At 33.1% G+C, this 21,691-nt stretch overlaps 2 long non-coding RNA genes across 3 annotated transcripts in view; one reads left to right on the top strand and one right to left on the bottom strand.

The window, feature by feature from the left end:
* LOC141633127 (uncharacterized) overlaps window positions 1-21,691 on the bottom strand; it is a 43,876-nt gene that overhangs the window by 15,676 nt on the left and 6,509 nt on the right. The window contains exon 4 of one of the 2 annotated variants that reach the window (XR_012537931.1): window positions 15,950-16,154. The exons of the other annotated variant lie outside the window; for it this stretch is intronic. This is a non-coding gene — a long non-coding RNA (uncharacterized LOC141633127). Of the gene's footprint in view, window positions 1-15,949; window positions 16,155-21,691 lie in introns of those variants that run through there. 2 annotated transcript variants of the gene reach the window in all.
* The window catches only part of LOC141633130 (uncharacterized), a 38,180-nt gene continuing 19,751 nt past the window's right edge, over window positions 3,263-21,691 (top strand). Inside the window, exons 1-2 of the long non-coding RNA XR_012537934.1 lie at window positions 3,263-3,455; window positions 12,617-12,703. This is a non-coding gene — a long non-coding RNA (uncharacterized LOC141633130). The remainder of the gene's footprint in view (window positions 3,456-12,616; window positions 12,704-21,691) is intronic.

Genomic DNA, 21,691 nt, shown 5'->3' with positions numbered 1-21,691 from the left:
TGACTAGGTCCTAGGTGAGTACTTCGGCCTTCATCATAGATAGGTCTTTATAGTCTTGACGAGTATATGTTCACTGCTTGATAGCCTTTGTGTTCTTGACTAGTGGATGTTTATCCAAGTTGGGGCATGACCTCAGGTACTAATTTTGATAGTATGGGGTCTGCTTAAGTACTAGCCGACCCTTCGGTGGTGTCCTTAGGGTACTCACTTCACTTTGTTTTAAAAAAAACGTTGTGAGTCTTGGGTGCGGTGGTGTGTATCCGCATGTCTAGGTCTCAAGTGATTTTAGGCTAGGGTTGTGTTGTCTCTTGGCCATGTTTTCTTAATAGTAACCGCCGAGCCAAGATACCGGTTCGATTACCTTCCCTACCTCGTGGTATAGACTTGAGTTACAAAGTGACTATTGACGGGACTAAGAACTTATGTCTGTCTTTGTTATATTGCCCTTTCTTGTATGGTGATTTTATGAACTGTAATAGGTGAGATGTAAGCGTTACTGATTGATAAAGTTTGGATTACTATTTGTTATCTGATTCACATGATAGTTTAGTTTGGTCAGTTTAGGGGTCATTTGTTAGAATACATGCAAAGTAAATGGTTTATCAAATTGTTTACATGTTACAGTACATGTTACATTAATTTTGACGATTCGTGGCTGGGAGGACTCGAAGTTACTCCCCACTGAATTGTGGCTTTCGTGTTTGTATAAAATGTGATTGACAGGTTGTTGATGCTTAGTTGGGTGTCACAGACGGCTAGTGAGCAAGGAACCTTGGACCTAGTTTTGGCTATTTTATTAGACAACCTTTTACACTTTTGGTTTGTATATAATTCGAAGGGACATATGTAGAAACGTACGTATAATTAGTGTTAAAGCTTGTTATTGGAGACGTCTGATAATTAGTTTTATCATTTGTTGGTGTAAAAATGTATTTTTATGTCTTTGGATTGGAATATTGATGTTCTTGAGTGATCGCCAAGAGTATCTCTGTTCCATTGAAAGGACACTTATATTTTACAAAGATCAAGATTTAGTGCCGATTGCTGAGGATTGAAGAATTGTTCAACCTTTGAAGAATGCTTCTACTTCCTTGAAGATGTTTCTCGTTCTTTTTGTATCTCGCCTTATTCTTAATCTCTTGGTGCCTATCCTTCTTCTAAACTCTCTATTCTTCTTCCTAGGAAGTTACATTTGTATCCTCCCAACTTGTCCTTTCACCCTTGCTAATTCTCCCTTAACGCCTTTTAGATAGTTATCTTTCTTTTGTGGGGTGTTAACCTTGGTTGGATAATTTGGTTTGTGGAGTTGTTTTTTCCTTGACCTATAACCCGGTTTTGAGAAGTTGTGATATTGGAAGGACTTAGGTTGAGTGTTATACCTTAGGAGTAAACACGGAGTAAGGTTTATGATGTGATTTTGGAAAGAGATACCTTTAGGATGTTGATAGCCATACATAAATTGATGTTACCTTATGACATTATTGTTTGAGATTTGAGTATCTGACTTTTCCTTGTTGTCTAATTTCCATTTCTCCTTGATCATGAGCGTTACCGTTCATACCTCCTTTCCTCGCTTCATCTTGCTCCTCCTTTAAGTTTGACACTCGTATCTTGTGAAACTCTATCTTTGACATCCTTGTAATTTTGACTTCAATTTTTACCCTATGAAAGTCATTATAGCTTTCTTGTGGCTTAAGTTTGAGCTCTCTTAACATACTTTGTTTTTATGCTATCTAAGTTACTTTCCTTTTTGTACAACTTCTAAACTTTCAAGCTACCAGTTTCGATTCATTCTTAAAAGTTTATGTCACTTCTGCAAACCTAACCTATTTTTGAAGACTTGAAAATGAAAATTTGATTTAGTTCCCTATTCCTTCCTTGAATATAAACTCATTTATCGTAATTTTAATTACTAGAACCGAAATTTCTTTAAATTTTATCCAATTTCTATTAACCTTGATCTATTTATGACTTCTTTGTCAAAGTTTAATATTATATTTCCGGAATTTCACTCCTCTTTTAGTTTAAAGGTGAAACCTTTATTTCTACTTTGGCTTTTTGCAAAAGAACATTTGAGGAGATTACCTTTCCCTTATTTTGATTTTAACGTTGATCGGATGTTAGAACTAGTTATTGGAAACGTTTGATAACTTGTTCTACGCTTGTCGGCGAATAGTATTTGTTTTAAACTTGTCTCTGACTTGGAAAGTTAACGTTCTTGTGTGCACGACAAGAGCAATTCCGTTCCATGAATGAGACTTATATTTTTGAAAACTCTTCATTAATGTTTTTGAAGGTATTTTGATTTTTGATTTATACAAATGATTTGCCTTTTGACCTTATCTTTGATTTGGAATGTGATGTTCTTGAATACAAACGAGAACACTTTCGTTCCCTTGATGAGAATCGTTACGTCGGAAAATTTTATTTGAAACTTTTGAAAGAATTTTGATTCTTACGATAAATAACCTTTAAAATGTTTTGGTTACCGATTCCAATTTCAGTTTTATTTTCATAACCTTCCATTTATACTTTCAAGTTTCGAGGACGAAACTTTTTAAAAGATGGGGTGATTGTAACACCCGTATTTTATTAAGTTGGATAAAATTCTTTTAATTGCTATTTTGAATTTAATTACATCATTTAACGATTTATATATATATGCTTAGCTAATTAATTAATTTCATCATAATTCGATACGTTAATTTTAATAATCATTAATAAGTTTATTTAAAATTAGTCCGAGTTTATTTATTTAATAATTTCCGTTTCTTTACGAGTCCTTATGAAAGTTGTTTTAAGTAAACCCGAGATGGATTTTGGGAACAAAACCGTCCAATTAGCTATTTTGAGCTTATTTCACTAAATTAGCAATTTTTATTAATATCCGTTAGTTTTGTAAAAATCGCTAATAATTCCGATTCAAGCTGATATCGTATTATTTCCGTTAACTAGCTGAGTTTATTTTATTTTCACTCATTAAATTTATTTATTATTAATTTCGTTTTATTACTGAAACTTTTATTAAAAACCGATTTTATTAACTCGAAACGGTTTTAAAAGCGAACGAAATTACTTAACGATGAAGAAACGTACGTATAATTAGAAGCTAGCAAGCTAGCTGGTGTATCATTATTATTATTATTATTATTATTATTATTGTTGTTGTTGATGATGTACCGTCACTTTTCCCCCTTCCATTTTCTTTATTTTTTTTCTGTCATTCGCTCAACAGCAACAACAACAATCAATCACGACTCCATCACCTATTTTCCGATCATTCAAACCTCAGATCCCGCCTCCATTCTCAACCAAATTCCGTAATTTTTGTACCATTCTCTTCCCCTTTCCTTCCTCCTCCTTTTAAGGTGACTCATATGGGGTTGAAGATGAAGAGTAATTTTGGGGTTTTAGAAGCTTTCTCAAGTTTTTACTTGTCTCTTTGCTAGCGTAAGGTAACTATTCCGAGTTACTCGACGAATTAATGTCACATTAGTAGTTGATGTTGTGTTTGTTGTTTGATAAGTGTTTAGGTGGTTGATAATTATCACATGTTAGGATAGTTTGTAAATTGAAATTGTAATTAATAGGCTCAAAATGAATTTTATAGTGATAATTGTAATGTTTTGTTGATTGTGCTGAAAACGAGCCTTAGTCCCTTTGATTGATGCGATGTCGATTAATTGAGTGATTGGTCGCCATAATTTGACCCGTTACTGTCGCGGGGCTGGGGTTGCGGGTAAAAATTCGGTTGAATGAATTAGATAATCGGCCTTTTTCTTGTTTTAGGCCATTTATTATATCTCTATTTCACATGTGTAGTTAATTGAATTTAAATAGCTTCTTATTTAGTTAGTTGAATTTAAATAGCTTCTTATTTTGTAGAAATGGCCCTAGTTTTCCCTGAAGCCTTTTATATTGTTAATTGCTAGAATTGGAAGTTAGTATTGAATTCTTATTGAGGAACTGTTGGGATTGTATCTTTGTAAATAGACATTTATATAGCTTTCACATGATAGAATGTTAGAATTTATGTTGGTAAGTAGAACTTTTTGCCCTCTTAAGGTTAAGTGGGTGTCTTACTTGACTTATGTGGTGAGTTTTGGGTGGTGTGGGCTAAAATATTCAAGCTGGGACTAGGCGTGACTAGGTCCTAGGTGAGTATTTCGGCCTTCATCATAGATAGGTCTTTATAGTCTCGGCGAGTATATGTTCAACTTGCTTGATAGCCTTTGTGTTTCTGACTAGTGGATGTTTATCCAAGTTGGGGCATGACCTCAGGTACTAATTTTGATAGTATGGGGTCAGCTTAAGTACTAGCCGACCCTTCGGTGGTGTCCTTAGGGTACTCACTTCACTTTGTTTTAAAAAAAACGTTGTGAGTCTTGGGTGCGGTGGTGTGTATCCGCATGTCTAGGTCTCTGCATTTTTAGGCTAGGGTTGTGTTGTCTCTTGGCCATGTTTTCTTAATAGTAACCGCTGAGCCAAGATACCGGTTCGATTACCTTCCCTACCTCGTGGTATAGACTTGAGTTACAAAGTGACTATTGACGGTACTAAGAACTTATACCTGTCTTTGATATATTGCCCTTTCTTGTATGGTGATTCTATGAATCATAGAAGGTGAGATGCAAGCCGGCTATGGTTGATAGAGTTTGGATTCCTGGATGTTATGTGATTCACATGATAGTGTAGTATGAGTCGGTCTAGTATTCACATGCTAGGACTATGTGTTGTTATATTGTTGTTCACATGATAAGCACGATTGTCTAGCATTTATATGCTAAGGCATTGTGTGATTCGTATTCATATTCTTATGTTTACATGTTATATTAATTATGACATTTCGTGGTGGGAGAACTCGGAGTTACTCCCCACCGTGGCTTTCGTATTTGTATAAAATGCGAATGACGGTGAGGTGATGCATATATGGGGTACATGGACGAGCTAGCGAGCAAAGTAACCTTGGGACCTAGACTGGTTTTATTTCATTGTGACCTTAAACCCTTTTTATGTCACATACTTTTTAGGGACATATGTCTCCCTTTTCTATTTTGGGTTTGTATCATTACATTTTCTTATCGTTAGCTATGGCATGTAAAGTAGTTCGTTTGAAATTACAGGTTTTTGGCTAATTGAACCAATTACAAACATATCCTACCAGTTTTTCTGTAGAATTACGTGTTTACTTTTCCGCAATAAATGGGGGTGTCACAGTTGGTATCAACTGTGAATGTTGGACCCCATATGAGCTCGTCCTAGGTGAGTATTTCGGCCTTCATCATAGATAGGTCTTTATAGTCTCTGACGAGTATATGTTCACTGCTTGATAGCCTTTGTGTTCCTGACTAGTGGATGTTTATCCAAGTTGGGGCATGACCTCAGGTACTAATTTTGATAGTATGGGGTCAGCTTAAGTACTAGCCGACCCTTCGGTGGTGTCCTTAGGGTACTCACTTCACTTTGTTTTAAAAAACGTTGTGAGTCTTGGGTGCGGTGGTGTGTATCCGCATGTCTAGGTCTGCGCAGATTTTAGGCTAGGGTTGTGTTGTCTCTTGGCCATGTTTTCTTAATAGTAACCGAGCCAAGATACTGGTTCGATTACCTTCCCTACCTCGTGGTATAGACTTGAGTTACAAAGTGACTATTGACGGGACTAAGAACTTATGCCTGTCTTTGATATATTGCCCTTTCTTGTATGGTGATTCTATGAATCATAGAAGGTGAGATGCAAGCCGGCTATGGAATAAATGTGTATAATCCAAACGAAATATTATAAAGATAGTTTAAAGTATAGAAAAACAAAATAGATAGATAGTAACAAAGGAGAATAATTATAGTAGGTACTAAATACAATAATTGGTAAACAGAAATTAACATATTTTCTTATAGTTATAATAAATTTATATTTTTAGTTTTTTATTATTATAAAATGAATTTTTTATAATATGTTTTAAATGTATATTATTATATTGTAATCAATTCTTATTATATTTATATTGTCTATTTACTGTATTATTTATTCATATTTTATTTGTAATTTTATTAAGACTAAATTAAACAATTTATTAATTTGCTTATTATAAATTATTATGTATTTGTTGCGTATTGTAGTATGTATTTCTAATATTTTACTGTATGTGATTTAATTAATTAGTCTTAAATATAAATAATAATGTATTATTTTATAGTAATGGTGTTTTTGATAGTTTTATGTATTTGATTTTTTATAATAGTTTTATTAAATCTAATGATTTTCTATAAATGTTTATGTTTTGTAATTTAAATATGTAATTATATATATTATTTGAATATATATCTTGTTTTTTTATTACAATTATGAAATAATGCTATCATTATTTTATTTGAGACTAATTAATTAAATCACATACAGTAAAATATTAGAAATACATACTACAATACGCAACAAATACATAATAATTTATAATAAGCAAATTAATAAATTGTTTAATTTAGTCTTAATAAAATTACAAATAAAATATGAATAAATAATACAGTAAATAGACAATATAAATATAATAAGAATTGATTACAATATAATAATATACATTTAAAACATATTATAAAAAATTCATTTTATAATAATAAAAAACTAAAAATATAAATTTATTATAACTATAAGAAAATATGTTAATTTCTGTTTACCAATTATTGTATTTAGTACCTACTATAATTATTCTCCTTTGTTACTATCTATCTATTTTGTTTTTCTATACTTTAAACTATCTTTATAATATTTCGTTTGGATTATACACATTTATTTTGAAACTTTTGAAAGAATTTTGATTCTTACGATAAATAACCTTTAAAATGTTTTGGTTACCGATTCCAATTCCAGTTTTATTTTTATAACCTTTCATTTATACTTTCAAGTTTCGAGGACGAAACTTTTTAAAAGATGGGGTGATTGTAACACCCCGTATTTTATTAAGTTGGATAAAATTCTTTTAATTGCTATTTTGAATTTAATTACATCATTTGACGATTTATATATATATATGCTTAGCTAATTAATTAATTTCATCATAAGTCGATACGTTAATTTTAATAATCATTAATAAGTTTATTTAAAGTTAGTTCGAGTTTATTTATTTAATAATTTCCGTTTCTTTACGAGTCCTTATGAAAGTTGTTTTAAGTGAACCCGAGATGGATTTTGGGAACAAAACCGTCCAATTAGCTATTTTGAGCTTATTTCACTAAAATAGCAATTTTTATTAATATCCGTTAGTTTCGTAAAAATCGCTAATAATTCCGATTCAAGCTGATATCGTATTATTTCCGTTAACTAGTTGAGTTGAGAGAGATTTAGTATTGAGAAGAATTTGTTAACCCTATAGTTGTATAAACCTTGAGGTCGCATTGAGTACTTGAGATGATGGGATGATGTCGTAGCTGAGTGTAGCTGAGTGTAGTTCCGCTTTTGGGAATCCTTGATAAGTAAAAGGATAGAGAAACTTGAGATCCTATTGATTACAATTTCATTATTTACGTTTCAAAATAAATGTGTATAATCCAAACGAAATATTATAAAGATAGTTTAAAGTATAGAAAAACAAAATAGATAGATAGTAACAAAGGAGAATAATTATAGTAGGTACTAAATACAATAATTGGTAAACAGAAATTAACACAAAAAAAAATATATAAGATAATTAAATTATTATCATATAGAAATATTTTTAAAAGTATTAATATGCTTATATAATTAATTATATTAAAATTAATATTAATAATAACAAAAAAATACAAAATTTCTAATGTACAATATATAAAATTAGTTGACATAACATATCAAAATAAATATCAAAATTATAATAATGTTATATCATTAATATTTCCATATTTAACTCATTATTTATAATTTATTCATTATTATCATCTTTTTTATATTCATACTATCATACTTTTTCCTTCTTACATGATAAAATTTCAGACAATTCATTTATATTTTAATTTATTATATTTTTTTTTATGTTAATTTCTGTTTACCAATTATTGTATTTAGGCATTAAAATGATAGTATCCATTCAATTAAATTATCCAACATGATTCCCCACTCCACCAAGAATCCAAAGGTACCAACTTTTCTCAAAACGGATAAGTAAAACTCGTATAAAACCGTCTCAAACCAACACCACAATAATAACGTGCAGTTGACTAATTTTTCTTAGCATAATGCATAAGCTGATACATTCAAATGCTTTGGTCCTCATTATAATCCTCCATTCTTAATGACCAAGTTTCTCGCTTAAAGTGCCATTACCAACAGCAGCTATTCCGTACCAAAATAATCAACAATACTAACTAATAACTTTTCAAGTTGACAAATTCTCACTTCCCGTAATATCAACTCAAAGTCGAATGATATCTTAAATACTAATCTCAAAAGCGGTAATCCTGACAATTAATTATCACACTATTCAATTGTACCCACATGTGTTTCATAAATCAAACTCTTGTGTTTATGTTGGCTCCATACGAATCCCATATGTACCACACTACTAATTCACACAATTATTATCTCCAACTTGTCTCCAGCACTACTCCCTCAAACACTTAATCTAACGCATTGCCCCGTATTACCGAAAACCCAATTTGCAATAAAAAGATGTGCACCTAACTAATAATATCAATTTTCGGCCATCAAGCTAAATTGGGCAACATATCCCCAAAACGAATCTCAATTAACTGAAACAACGATGACAAATGAGTACTGGAGACTAGTTACTCGTTTCTCATACCCCTTCCGTCACAGTCATTTGTGTACATTCGATTAAAATAGCACTCACAAATAATTAAAAACAAATGATTGAGACGGATATAGAGTACTAATTACCAACAGCTAATAAGGTGTTAATTAACCAACTACACCGATAACTATTGACAAAAGAGCAAGAAAACGGAATAAAGAAGCTAAAAGACGACACTTTTATAAGGCGGCGAAAGACGAAACCACTACAAAAAGGAGACTTTCTTACCTTAAAAGGAGGAGGAAGGAAAGGGGAAGAGAATGGTACAAAAATTACGAATTTGGTTGAGAATGGAGGCGGGATCCGAGGTTTGAATGATCGGAAAATAGGTGATGGAGTCGTTGATTGTTGTTGTTGCTGTTGAGCGAATGACAGAAAAAAAATAAAGAAAATGGAAGGGGGAAAAGTGACGGTACATCATCAACAACAACAATAATAATAATAATAATAATAATAATAAATAAATTTAATGAGTGAAAATAAAATAAACTCAGCTAGTTAACGGAAATAATACGATATCAGCTTGAATCGGAATTATTAGCGATTTTTACAAAACTAACGGATATTAATAAAAATTGCTAATTTAGTGAAATAAGCTCAAAATAGCTAATTGGACGGTTTTGTTCCCAAAATCCATCTCGGGTTTACTTAAAACAACTTTCATAAGGACTCGTAAAGAAACGGAAATTATTAAATAAATAAACTCGGACTAATTTTAAATAAACTTATTAATGATTATTAAAATTAACGTATCGAATTATGATGAAATTAATTAATTAGCTAAGCATATATATATAAATCGTTAAATGATGTAATTAAATTCAAAATAGCAATTAAAAGAATTTTATCCAACTTAATAAAATACGGGGTGTTACAATCACCCCATCTTTTTAAAAAGTTTCGTCCTCGAAACTTGAAAGTATAAATGGAAGGTTATGAAAATAAAACTGAAATTGGAATCGGTAACCAAAACATTTTAAAGGTTATTTATCGTAAGAATCAAAATTCTTTCAAAAGTTTCAAATAAAATTTTCCGACAGAACCAGATTCTCATCAAGGGAACGAAAGTGTTCTCGTTACGTATTCAAGAACATCACATTCCAAATCAAAGATAAGGTCAAAAGGCAAATCATTTGTATAAATCAAAAATCAAAATACCTTCAAAAACATTAATGAAGAGTTTTCAAAAATATAAGTCTCATTCATGGAACGGAATTGCTCTTGTCGTGCACACAAGAACGTTAACTTTCCAAGTCAGAGACAAGTTTAAAACAAATACTATTCGCCGACAAGCGTAGAACAAGTTATCAAACGTTTCCAATAACTAGTTCTAACATCCGATCAACGTTAAAATCAAAATAAGGGAAAGGTAATCTCCTCAAATGTTCTTTTGCAAAAAGCCAAAGTAGAAATAAAGGTTTCACCTTTAAACTAAAAGAGGAGTGAAATTCGGAAATATAATATTAAACTTTGACAAAGAAGTCATAAATAGATCAAGGTTAATAGAAATTCGATAAAATTTAAAGAAATTTCCGGTCTAGTAATTAAAATTACGATAAATGAGTTTATATTCAAGGAAGGAATAGGGAACTAAATCAAATTTTCATTTTCAAGTCTTCAAAAATAGGTTAGGTTTGCAGAAGTGACATAAACTTTTAAGAATGAATCGAAACTGGTAGCTTGAAAGTTTAGAAGTTGTACAAAAAGGAAAGTAACTTAGATAGCATAAAAACAAAGTATGTTAAGAGAGCTCAAACTTAAGCCACAAGAAAGCTATAATGACTTTCATAGGGTAAAAATTGAAGTCAAAATTACAAGGATGTCAAAGATAGAGTTTCACAAGATACGAGTGTCAAACTTAAAGGAGGAGCAAGATGAAGCGAGGAAAGGAGGTATGAACGGTAACGCTCATGATCAAGGAGAAATGGAAATTAGACAACAAGGAAAAGTCAGATACTCAAATCTCAAACAACAATGTCATAAGGTAACATCAATTTATGTATGGCTATCAACATCCTAAAGGTATCTCTTTCCAAAATCACATCATAAACCTTACTCCGTGTTTACTCCTAAGGTATAACACTCAACCTAAGTCCTTCCAATATCACAACTTCTCAAAACACTTATCAAACAACAAACACAACATCAACTACTAATGTGACATTAATTCGTCGAGTAACTCGGAATAGTTACCTTACGCTAGCAAAGAGACAAGTAAAAACTTGAGAAAGCTTCTAAAACCCCAAAATTACTCTTCATCTTCAACCCCATATGAGTCACCTAAAATAATTATGTGAAAGGACGATATTAACGAATTATCGTTATATAAAATATGAGACGGAAATTAATTTAAATCAAAACATGTAAACATATTCATGCAGTTTTATTCTAGAATTACGTGTTTACTTTTCCGCAATAAGTGAGGGTGTCACAGTTGGTATCAGAGCATATTTGCTCCCGACGCACGTTTGTGCACCCCAATATAAATAACTTGACCTTCAAATAATAAACTTGAGAGATGGGTAGGATGGGTAGATTTAGGATCTTATGTTGTAGTCTCTTTGTGTTTGCTCTTTGTTAGGTACTAACATGTTTGTTGATTGTTATTTAATAATCGTTGCGTTCTTGATCAATGACCGTGAGCTTATCTATAGCTAATGGGGTTATTACCCTTATTATAAAAAAAAATTTTGAACTAAAGGTTTTAAAAATATTTTAATGTTTTTCACTGGTTTTAACGTCAATTAGTGTTAAAGCTTGTTATTGGAGACGTCTGATAATTAGTTTTATCATTTGTTGGTGTAAAAATGTATTTTTATGTCTTTGGATTGGAATATTGATGTTCTTGAGTGATCGCCAAGAGTATCTCTGTTCCATTGAAAGGACACTTATATTTTACAAAGATCAAGATTTAGTGCCGATTGCTGAGGATTGAAGAATTGTTCAACCTTTGAAGAATGCTTCTACTTCCTTGAAGATGTTTCTCGTTCTTTTTGTATCTCGCCTTATTCTTAATCTCTTGGTGCCTATCCTTCTTCTAAACTCTCTATTCTTCTTCCTAGGAAGTTACATTTGTATCCTCCCAACTTGTCCTTTCACCCTTGCTAATTCTCCCTTAACGCCTTTTAGATAGTTATCTTTCTTTTGTGGGGTGTTAACCTTGGTTGGATAATTTGGCTGTGGAGTTGTTTCTGGTTGACCTATAACCCCGGTTTTGAGAAGTTGTGATATTGGAAGGACTTAGGTTGAGTGTTATACCTTAGGAGTAAACACGGAGTAAGGTTTATGATGTGATTTTGGAAAGAGATACCTTTAGGATGTTGATAGCCATACATAAATTGATGTTACCTTATGACATTGTTGTTTGAGGGGAATCATGTTGGATAATTTAATTGAATGGATACTATCATTTTAATGCTTAAAATTTCGTCTTAAGACGGTCACAAATGAGCTTCTTTAATAGTGAAAATGGGTTTTGTCGAGCAGTTTTAGCGGGCTGTTTTGACGGGTTTCTTTATGTTAATATGAACCAACCTCTTAGCTAACGTCTCAAGTACATGTACATGTTGGGTTTGGGTCTTTTGTTTGGGTGGTATCCGTCGTGGTTTGGCCTAGGAAACCGTCCTAAGACGGCTGGACAGTAGGGTGTAGCCTGGCCGTGGCCTAGGCAGTGGCCTGGCCGTGGCCTAGGCAGTGGCCTGGCTAAGTCGCGAGTTTGGGCCGTATCTATAAATTGTTTTGACGCTAGTTTGGTTTATTTAAAATATAATTAAATTAATTTCCGTCTCATATTTTATATAACGATAATTCGTTAATATCGTCCTTTCACATAATTATTTTAGGTGACTCATATGGGGTTGAAGATGAAGAGTAATTTTGGGGTTTTAGAAGCTTTCTCAAGTTTTTACTTGTCTCTTTGCTAGCGTAAGGTAACTATTCCGAGTTACTCGACGAATTAATGTCACATTAGTAGTTGATGTTGTGTTTGTTGTTTGAGATTTGAGTATCTGACTTTTCCTTGTTGTCTAATTTCCATTTCTCCTTGATCATGAGCGTTACCGTTCATACCTCCTTTCCTCGCTTCATCTTGCTCCTCCTTTAAGTTTGACACTCGTATCTTGTGAAACTCTATCTTTGACATCCTTGTAATTTTGACTTCAATTTTTACCCTATGAAAGTCATTATAGCTTTCTTGTGGCTTAAGTTTGAGCTCTCTTAACATACTTTGTTTTTATGCTATCTAAGTTACTTTCCTTTTTGTACAACTTCTAAACTTTCAAGCTACCAGTTTCGATTCATTCTTAAAAGTTTATGTCACTTCTGCAAACCTAACCTATTTTTGAAGACTTGAAAATGAAAATTTGATTTAGTTCCCTATTCCTTCCTTGAATATAAACTCATTTATCGTAATTTTAATTACTAGACCCGAAATTTCTTTAAATTTTATCCAATTTCTATTAACCTTGATCTATTTATGACTTCTTTGTCAAAGTTTAATATTATATTTCCGGAATTTCACTCCTCTTTTAGTTTAAAGGTGAAACCTTTATTTCTACTTTGGCTTTTTGCAAAAGAACATTTGAGGAGATTACCTTTCCCTTATTTTGATTTTAACGTTGATCGGATGTTAGAACTAGTTATTGGAAACGTTTGATAACTTGTTCTACGCTTGTCGGCGAATAGTATTTGTTTTAAACTTGTCTCTGACTTGGAAAGTTAACGTTCTTGTGTGCACGACAAGAGCAATTCCGTTCCATGAATGAGACTTATATTTTTGAAAACTCTTCATTAATGTTTTTGAAGGTATTTTGATTTTTGATTTATACAAATGATTTGCCTTTTGACCTTATCTTTGATTTGGAATGTGATGTTCTTGAATACGTAACGAGAACACTTTCGTTCCCTTGATGAGAATCTGGTTCTGTCGGAAAATTTTATTTGAAACTTTTGAAAGAATTTTGATTCTTACGATAAATAACCTTTAAAATGTTTTGGTTACCGATTCCAATTTCAGTTTTATTTTCATAACCTTCCATTTATACTTTCAAGTTTCGAGGACGAAACTTTTTAAAAGATGGGGTGAAGATACCAACTGTGACACCCTCAGCAATAGGCACTAAATCTTGATCTTCTTAAAATATAAGTGTCCTTTCAATGGAACGGAGATACTCTTGGCGATCACTCAAGAACATCAATATTCCAATTCAAAGACATAAAAATACATTTTTACACCAACAAATGATAAAACTAATTATCAGACGTCTCCAATAACAAGCTTTAACACTAATTGACGTTAAAACCAGTGAAAAACATTAAAATATTTTCAAAACCTTTAGTTCAAAATTTTTTTTTTATAATAAGGGTAATAACCCCATTAGCTATAGATAAGCTCACGGTCATTGATCCAAGAACGCAACAATTATTAAATGACCATCAACAAACAGGTTAGTACCTAACAAAGAGCAACCACAAAGAGACTACAACATAAGATCCTAAATCTACCCATCTTACCCATCTCTCAAGTTTATTATTTTAAGGTCAAGTTATTTATATTGGGGTGCACAAACGTGCGTCGGGAGCAAATATGCTCTGATACCAACTAATCGTGGCATAAAATTGAATCATATAATTAGTCTAAGATAATGTAACCTTGTGGCTCACGCTGAAATAAGAACCCCATGAATCAATATCATGCACTAATCCAAATGCATTCATGTACCACTGATCAGCGATAATACAATGTCCGACCTTATGTTGGTATCACGCCACTAACTTTTACTCTTTCTGAAAGCTTAATTCCAACCCATAAAAAGTCAACTAAACAAACTCGAGCTAACTTTTAAAAGAACTTATTAACGATTATTAAATTTAACGTAACGAATTATAATGAAATTAATTAATTAGCTGAGAAAATAAATATATAAATCGTTAAATGATGTAATTAAATTCAAAATAGCAATTAAAAGAATTTTATTCAACTTAATAAAATACGGGGTGTTACAATCACCCCATCTTTTAAAAAGTTTCGTCCTCGAAACTTGAAAGTATAAATGGAAGGTTATGAAAATAAAACTGAAATTCAAATCGGTAACTAAAACATTTAAAAGGTCACTTATCGTAAAGAATCAAAATTCTTTCAAAAGTTTCAAATAAAATTTTCCGACAGAACCAGATTCTCATCAAGGGAACGAAAGTGTTCTCGTTACGTATTCAAGACAAGGAAATAACGAGTAAACTTTTATACTTAAGAATCAAATCCCAAACAAAAACAACAAAGCCAAGTTCTATAACTTTAGTAACATAGGCAACTCACTCTTAACACACATAATTCCACCTATCCCTTATACTCACATTACCAAGGGGTTAGGTATAAGAATCCCCAAGTACGTCTCACCACACTACCTAAGTCCTTTCAATATCACAACTTCTCAAAACCGGGGTTATAGGTCAACCAGAAACAACTCCACAAGCCAAATTATCCAACCAAGGTTAACACCCCACAAAAGAAAGAGAACTATCTAAAAGGCGTTAAGGGAGGATTAGCAAGGGTGAAAGGACAAGTTGGGAGGATACAAATGTAACTTCCTAGGAAGAAGAATAGAGAGTTTAGAAGAAGGATAGGCGCCAAGATATTAAGAATAAGGCGAGATACAAAAAGAACGAGAAACATCTTCAAGGAAGTAGAAGCATTCTTCAAAGGTTGAACAAATCTTCAATCCTCAGCTAGTTAACGGAAATAATACGATATTAGCTCGAATCGGAATTATTAGAGATTTTAACTAAATTAGCGGCTTTTAAAGATATTTGCTAATTTAGCGGAACAAACTCGAAATAGCTAACTGATCCATCTGGAGCCCACTTAGCTCGACATCGATAGCGGACTTAGAAAGAAACAAAAAGTTATTAAATAAATAAAACTATTTACATGAACCCATAAAAAGTCAACTAAACAAACTCGAGCTAACTTTTAAAAGAACTTATTAACGATTATTAAATTTAACGTAACGAATTATAATGAAATTAATTAATTAGCTGAGAAAATAAATATATAAATCGTTAAATGATGTAAGATACCAACTGTGACACCCCCATTTATTGCGGAAAAGTAAACACGTAATTCTACAGAAAAACTGGTAGGATATGTTTGTAATTGGTTCAATTAGCCAAAAACCTGTAATTTCAAACGAACTACTTTACATGCCATAGCTAACGATAAGAAAATGTAATGATACAAACCCAAAATAGAAAAGGGAGACATATGTCCCTAAAAAGTATGTGACATAAAAAGGGTTTAAGGTCACAATGAAATAAAACCAGTCTAGGTCCCAAGGTTACTTTGCTCGCTAGCTCGTCCATGTACCCCATATATGCATCACCTACCTGTCATTCGCATTTTATACAAATACGAAAGCCACAGTCAGTGGGGAGTAACTCCGAGTTCTCCCAGCCACGAAATGTCATAATTAATATAACATGTAAACATAAGAATATGAATACGAATCACACAATGCCTTAGCATATAAATGCTAGACAATCGTGCTTATCATGTGAACAACAATATAACAACACATAGTCCTAGCATGTGAATACTAGACCGACTCATACTACACTATCATGTGAATCACATAACATCCAGGAATCCAAACTCTATCAACCATAGCCGGCTTGCATCTCACCTTCTATGATTCATAGAATCACCATACAAGAAAGGGCAATATATCAAAGACAGGCATAAGTTCTTAGTCCCGTCAATAGTCACTTTGTAACTCAAGTCTATACCACGAGGTAGGGAAGGTAATCGAACCGGTATCTTGGCTCAGCGGTTACTATTAAGAAAACATGGCCAAGAGACAACACAACCCTAGCCTAAAATCTGCGCAGACCTAGACATGCGGATACACACCACCGCACCCAAGACTCACAACGTTTTTTAAAACAAAGTGAAGTGAGTACCCTAAGGACACCACCGAAGGGTCGGCTAGTACTTAAGCTGACCCCATACTATCAAAATTAGTACCTGAGGTCATGCCCCAACTTGGATAAACATCCACTAGTCAGGAACACAAAGGCTATCAAGCAGTGAACATATACTCGTCAGAGACTATAAAGACCTATCTATGATGAAGGCCGAAATACTCACCTAGGACCTAGTCACAGCTAGTCCCAGCTTGAATATTTTAGCCCACACCACCCAAAACTCACCACATAAGTCAAGTAAGACACCCACTTAACCTTAAGAGGGCAAAAAGTTCTACTTACCAACATAAATTCTAACATTCTATCATGTGAAAGCTATATAAATGTCTATTTACAAAGATACAATCCCAACAGTTCCTCAATAAGAATTCAATACTAACTTCCAATTCTAGCAATTAACAATATAAAAGGCTTCAGGGAAAACTAGGGCCATTTCTACAAAATAAGAAGCTATTTAAATTCAACTAACTAAATAAGAAGCTATTTAAATTCAATTAACTACACATGTGAAATAGAGATATAATAAATGGCCTAAAACAAGAAAAAGGCCGATTATCTAATTCATTCAACCGAATTTTTACCCGAACCCCAGCCCTGCGGCAGTGCGGGTCAAATTGCATGGTGACCAATCACTCAATTAACTGACATCGCATCAGTCAAAGGGACTAAGGCTCAGTTTTCGGCACAATCAACAAAACATTACAATTATCACTATAAAATTCATTTTGAGCCTATTAATTACAATTTCAATTTACAAACTATCCTAACATGTGATAATTATCAACCACCTAAACACTTATCAAACAACAAACACAACATCAACTACTAATGTGACATTAATTCGTCGAGTAACTCGGAATAGTTACCTTACGCTAGCAAAGAGACAAGTAAAAACTTGAGAAAGCTTCTAAAACCCCAAAATTACTCTTCATCTTCAACCCCATATGAGTCACCTAAAATAATTATGTGAAAGGACGATATTAACGAATTATCGTTATATAAAATATGAGACGGAAATTAATGTCACATTAGTAGTTGATGTATAACATAATTAAACACCAATAAATGAGAAAATCCATTACTGGGACGTCTCCAACAACGAGATTTAATATTCACTAATGTTAAAACCATTGAAAATCATAAAAGCCTTTTCAACCTTTTAGTTTAAAATTCTATAGTAAGAATACTATCTTTACTAAATATGATTATACAAGGCTTAGAAATTCGGAACAAAAGTAAGAAAAAGGAATACCTTACGGAAATAAATCAAAATTCATTTTCAAATCCTTAAAAATAGGTTAGGTTTGCAGAAGTGACATAAACTTTCAAGAATGAATCGAAACTGGTAGCTTGAAATATTTAGAAATTCCCCGAAGTGAAAAGTAACTTAGACCTCATCGGAGCAGGTATGCTAAAAGGATTCAAGCTTAACTAATCAAAAAAAACTATGATGAATTTTATGGGGTAAGAATTGAAGTCATAATTACAAGGATGTCAAAGATAGAGTTTCATAAGTTACCAACATCAAACTTACGAGAAGAGTATGATGATGTAAGGAAGAGAGATAGGAGTGCTCTGATACCAACTGTGACACCCTTGAATTTAGCCTTAATTATATACGTAAATTCTACAGAAAAACTGGTAGGATATGTTTGTAAATGGTTCAACTAGTCCAAAAACCTGCAATTTCAAAAATTTTCTAACTAAACCATTCACAACCAATTCCAACTCAAGAAGAGTGTCATAAACCCTGCAACAACTAGCCGCTATCCTTTATAATATACGAGTCCCCGAACTCGTCTTCCACTCCTTCACCTAAATAAACAATTAAAACACAATAATTAAACATATATACCGAAAATTCCGACATTTGGTCTTAAAATAACTTAATGAAAACTATCATGTGAATCATATATATATAAATGTCTATTTACAGCATACAATCCCAACAGTTCCTCAATAAGAATTCAATACTAATTTCCAATCCTAGCAATTATAACAATATAAAAGGCTTTAGGGGAAACTAGGGCCATTACTACAAAATAAGAAGCTATTTAAATTCAACTAACTAAATAAAAAAACTATTTAAATTCAACTAATTACACATGTGAAATAGAGATATAATAAATGGCCTAAAACAAGAAAAAGGCCGATTATCTAATTCATTCAACCGAATTTTTACCCGCAACCCCACCTGCGGCGAGTGCACGGTCAAATTGCGGCTGACCAATCACTCAATTAACTGACATCGCATCAGTCAAAGGGACTAAGGCTCAGTTTTCGGCACAATCAACAAAGCATTACAATTATAGCTATAAAATTCATTTTGTAAATTATCGTCACATGTTTTTGATTTTTTGTATGTTTGGTGATTTTTGTTGGTGTAGTAATTTTCACATGTTTAGTATAGTTGCATGCATGTCAATTGTTAGCTTAAATTATGCCTTTTGTTAGTTTAAATTATCAAAGTTGAATTTGGGGACGATTAATTAATTTTCAGACGGTCTTATAATGTATAAAAATGAAAAAAAAAGGATAAATGGTGCGGCAGCGGGCCCGGCAGCGGCCGGCAGGCCCACGGCAGCCCCGGCCGGTCTTGGGGTTGGCCCGGGTCGGTCCGTTGCTTGTTTCGCGGTTTTCCATGCTTTGTCCGTCATTTTAGGTTCATCATGGATATAATTAGAATAGTATAAGTAACAAAAAGAGTAGTAATTTGAATTGAAATATACTAGTAACAAAAATTATGTTAATGGAAAAATTGTGCTTATATTAATAGTTATAGTCTTAAAATAACTTAATGAAAATTGAAATTAGAACATACTAAGTTGTAGATCGTGGCGAGGGGATTCCGGAAAGGTAAATTCGGTATTTGTGTTTAATTTTTGTGTTTTTATTGTTTAATTAGGTGAAGGATTGGAAGACGAGTTCGGGGACTCGTATATTGTAGAGGATAGCGGTTAGTTGTGGTTAGGGTTTCGGTTTTGAGGATTAATTGCTCATTTTCTAGCTTAAGGTAACATATTTCGAGCTACTCGACGAATTATCGTCACATGTTTTTGATTTTTGTATGTTTGGTGAATTTTTGTTTGGGTAGTAATTTTTCACATGTTAAACTTAGTTGCATGCAAGCTTAATTTGTGCCTTTTGGTAGTTTAAATTATCAAAATTGAATTGGGGACGATTAATTAATTTTCAGACGGTCTTATAATGTATAAAAATGAAAAAAAAAGAGAGGAGAAATTGTCCGGCAGCGGGCCTGGCAGAAATGGCAAGAGCCGTGGCAGGCCCGTGGTAGGCCCACGGCTAGCCATGGTTGGCCCGGGTTGGTCCGTGCTTGTTTCGCGGGTTTTCGTGCAATCTTGGTCTTTCCGGGTTAATTAATATTAGAATAGTATAAGTAACAAAAGGGTAGTAATTTGAATTGAAGCATACTAGTAACAAATATTATGTTAACGGAAAAATTGTGCTTATATTAATAGTTATCACATGTTAGGATAGTTTACAAAATGAATTTTATAGCTATAATTGTAATGCTTTGTTGATTGTCTTTAAAACCGAGCCTTAGTCCCTTTGATCGATGCGATGTCGATTAATTGAGTGATTGGTCACCGCAATTTGACCCGCACTGCCGCGGGGTGGGGTTGCGGGTAAAAATTCGGTTGAATGGATTAGATAATCGGCCTTTTTCTTGTTTTAGGCCATTTATTATATCTCTATTTCACATGTTTAATTAGTTGAATTTAAATAGTTTCTTATTTAGTTAGTTGAATTTAAATAGCTTCTTATTTTGTAGTAGTGGCCCTAGTTTCCCCTAAAGCCTTTTATATTGTTATAATTGCTAGGATTGGAAATTAGTATTGAATTCTTATTGAGGAACTGTTGGGATTGTATGCTGTAAATAGACATTTATATAGCTTTCACATGATAGAATGTTAGAATTTATGTTGGTAAGTAGGACTTTTTGCCCTCTTAAGGTTAAGTGGGTGTCTTACTTGACTTATGTGGTGAGTCTTGGGTGGTGTGGGCTAAAATATTCAAGTGGGACTAGCCGTGACTAGGTCCTAGGTGAGTATTTCGGCCTTCATCATAGATAGGTCTTTATAGTCTCTGACGAGTATATGTTCACTGCTTGATAGCCTTTGTGTTCCTGACTAGTGGATGTTTATCCAAGTTGGGGCATGACCTCGTACTAATTTTGATAGTATGGGGTCACTTAAGTACTAGCCGACCCTTCCTGGTGTCCTTAGGGTACTCACTTCACTTTGTTTTAAAAAAACGTTGTGAGTCTTGGGTGCGGTGGTGTGTATCCGCATGTCTAGGTCTCAAGGCAGATTTTAGGCTAGGGTTGTGTTGTCTCTTGGCCATGTTTTCTTAATAGTAACCGCCGAGCCAAGATACCGGTTCGATTACCTTCCCTACCTCGTGGTATAGACTTGAGTTACAAAGTGACTATTGACGGGACTAAGAACTTATGCCTGTCTTTGTTATATTGCCCTTTCTTGTATGGTGATTTTATGAATCTAATAGGTGAGATGTAAGCGATTCTGATTGATAAAGTTTGGATTACTATTTGTTATCTGATTCACATGATAGTTTAGTTTGGTCAGTTTAGGGGTCATTTGTTAGAATACATGCAAAGTAAATGGTTTATCAAATTGTTTACATGTTACAGTACATGTTACATTAATTTTGACGATTCGTGGCTGGGAGGACTCGAAGTTACTCCCCACTGAATTGTGGCTTTCGTGTTTGTATAAAATGTGATTGACAGGTTGTTAAGGCTAGATTTAAGGGTGTCACAGTTGGTATCAGAGCGTCGAGTAACTCGGAATAGTTACCTTACGCTAGCAAAGAGACAAGTAAAAACTTGAGAAAGCTTCTAAAACCCCAAAATTACTCTTCATCTTCAACCCCATATGAGTCACCTAAAATAATTATGT

This window comes from Silene latifolia, chromosome Y (genome assembly GCF_048544455.1).
Source record: "Silene latifolia isolate original U9 population chromosome Y, ASM4854445v1, whole genome shotgun sequence".
NCBI lineage: Eukaryota > Viridiplantae > Streptophyta > Magnoliopsida > Caryophyllales > Caryophyllaceae > Silene > Silene latifolia.
Note: the sequence above shows the minus strand (reverse complement) of the source record. Positions and strands in the feature narration are given on the sequence as shown.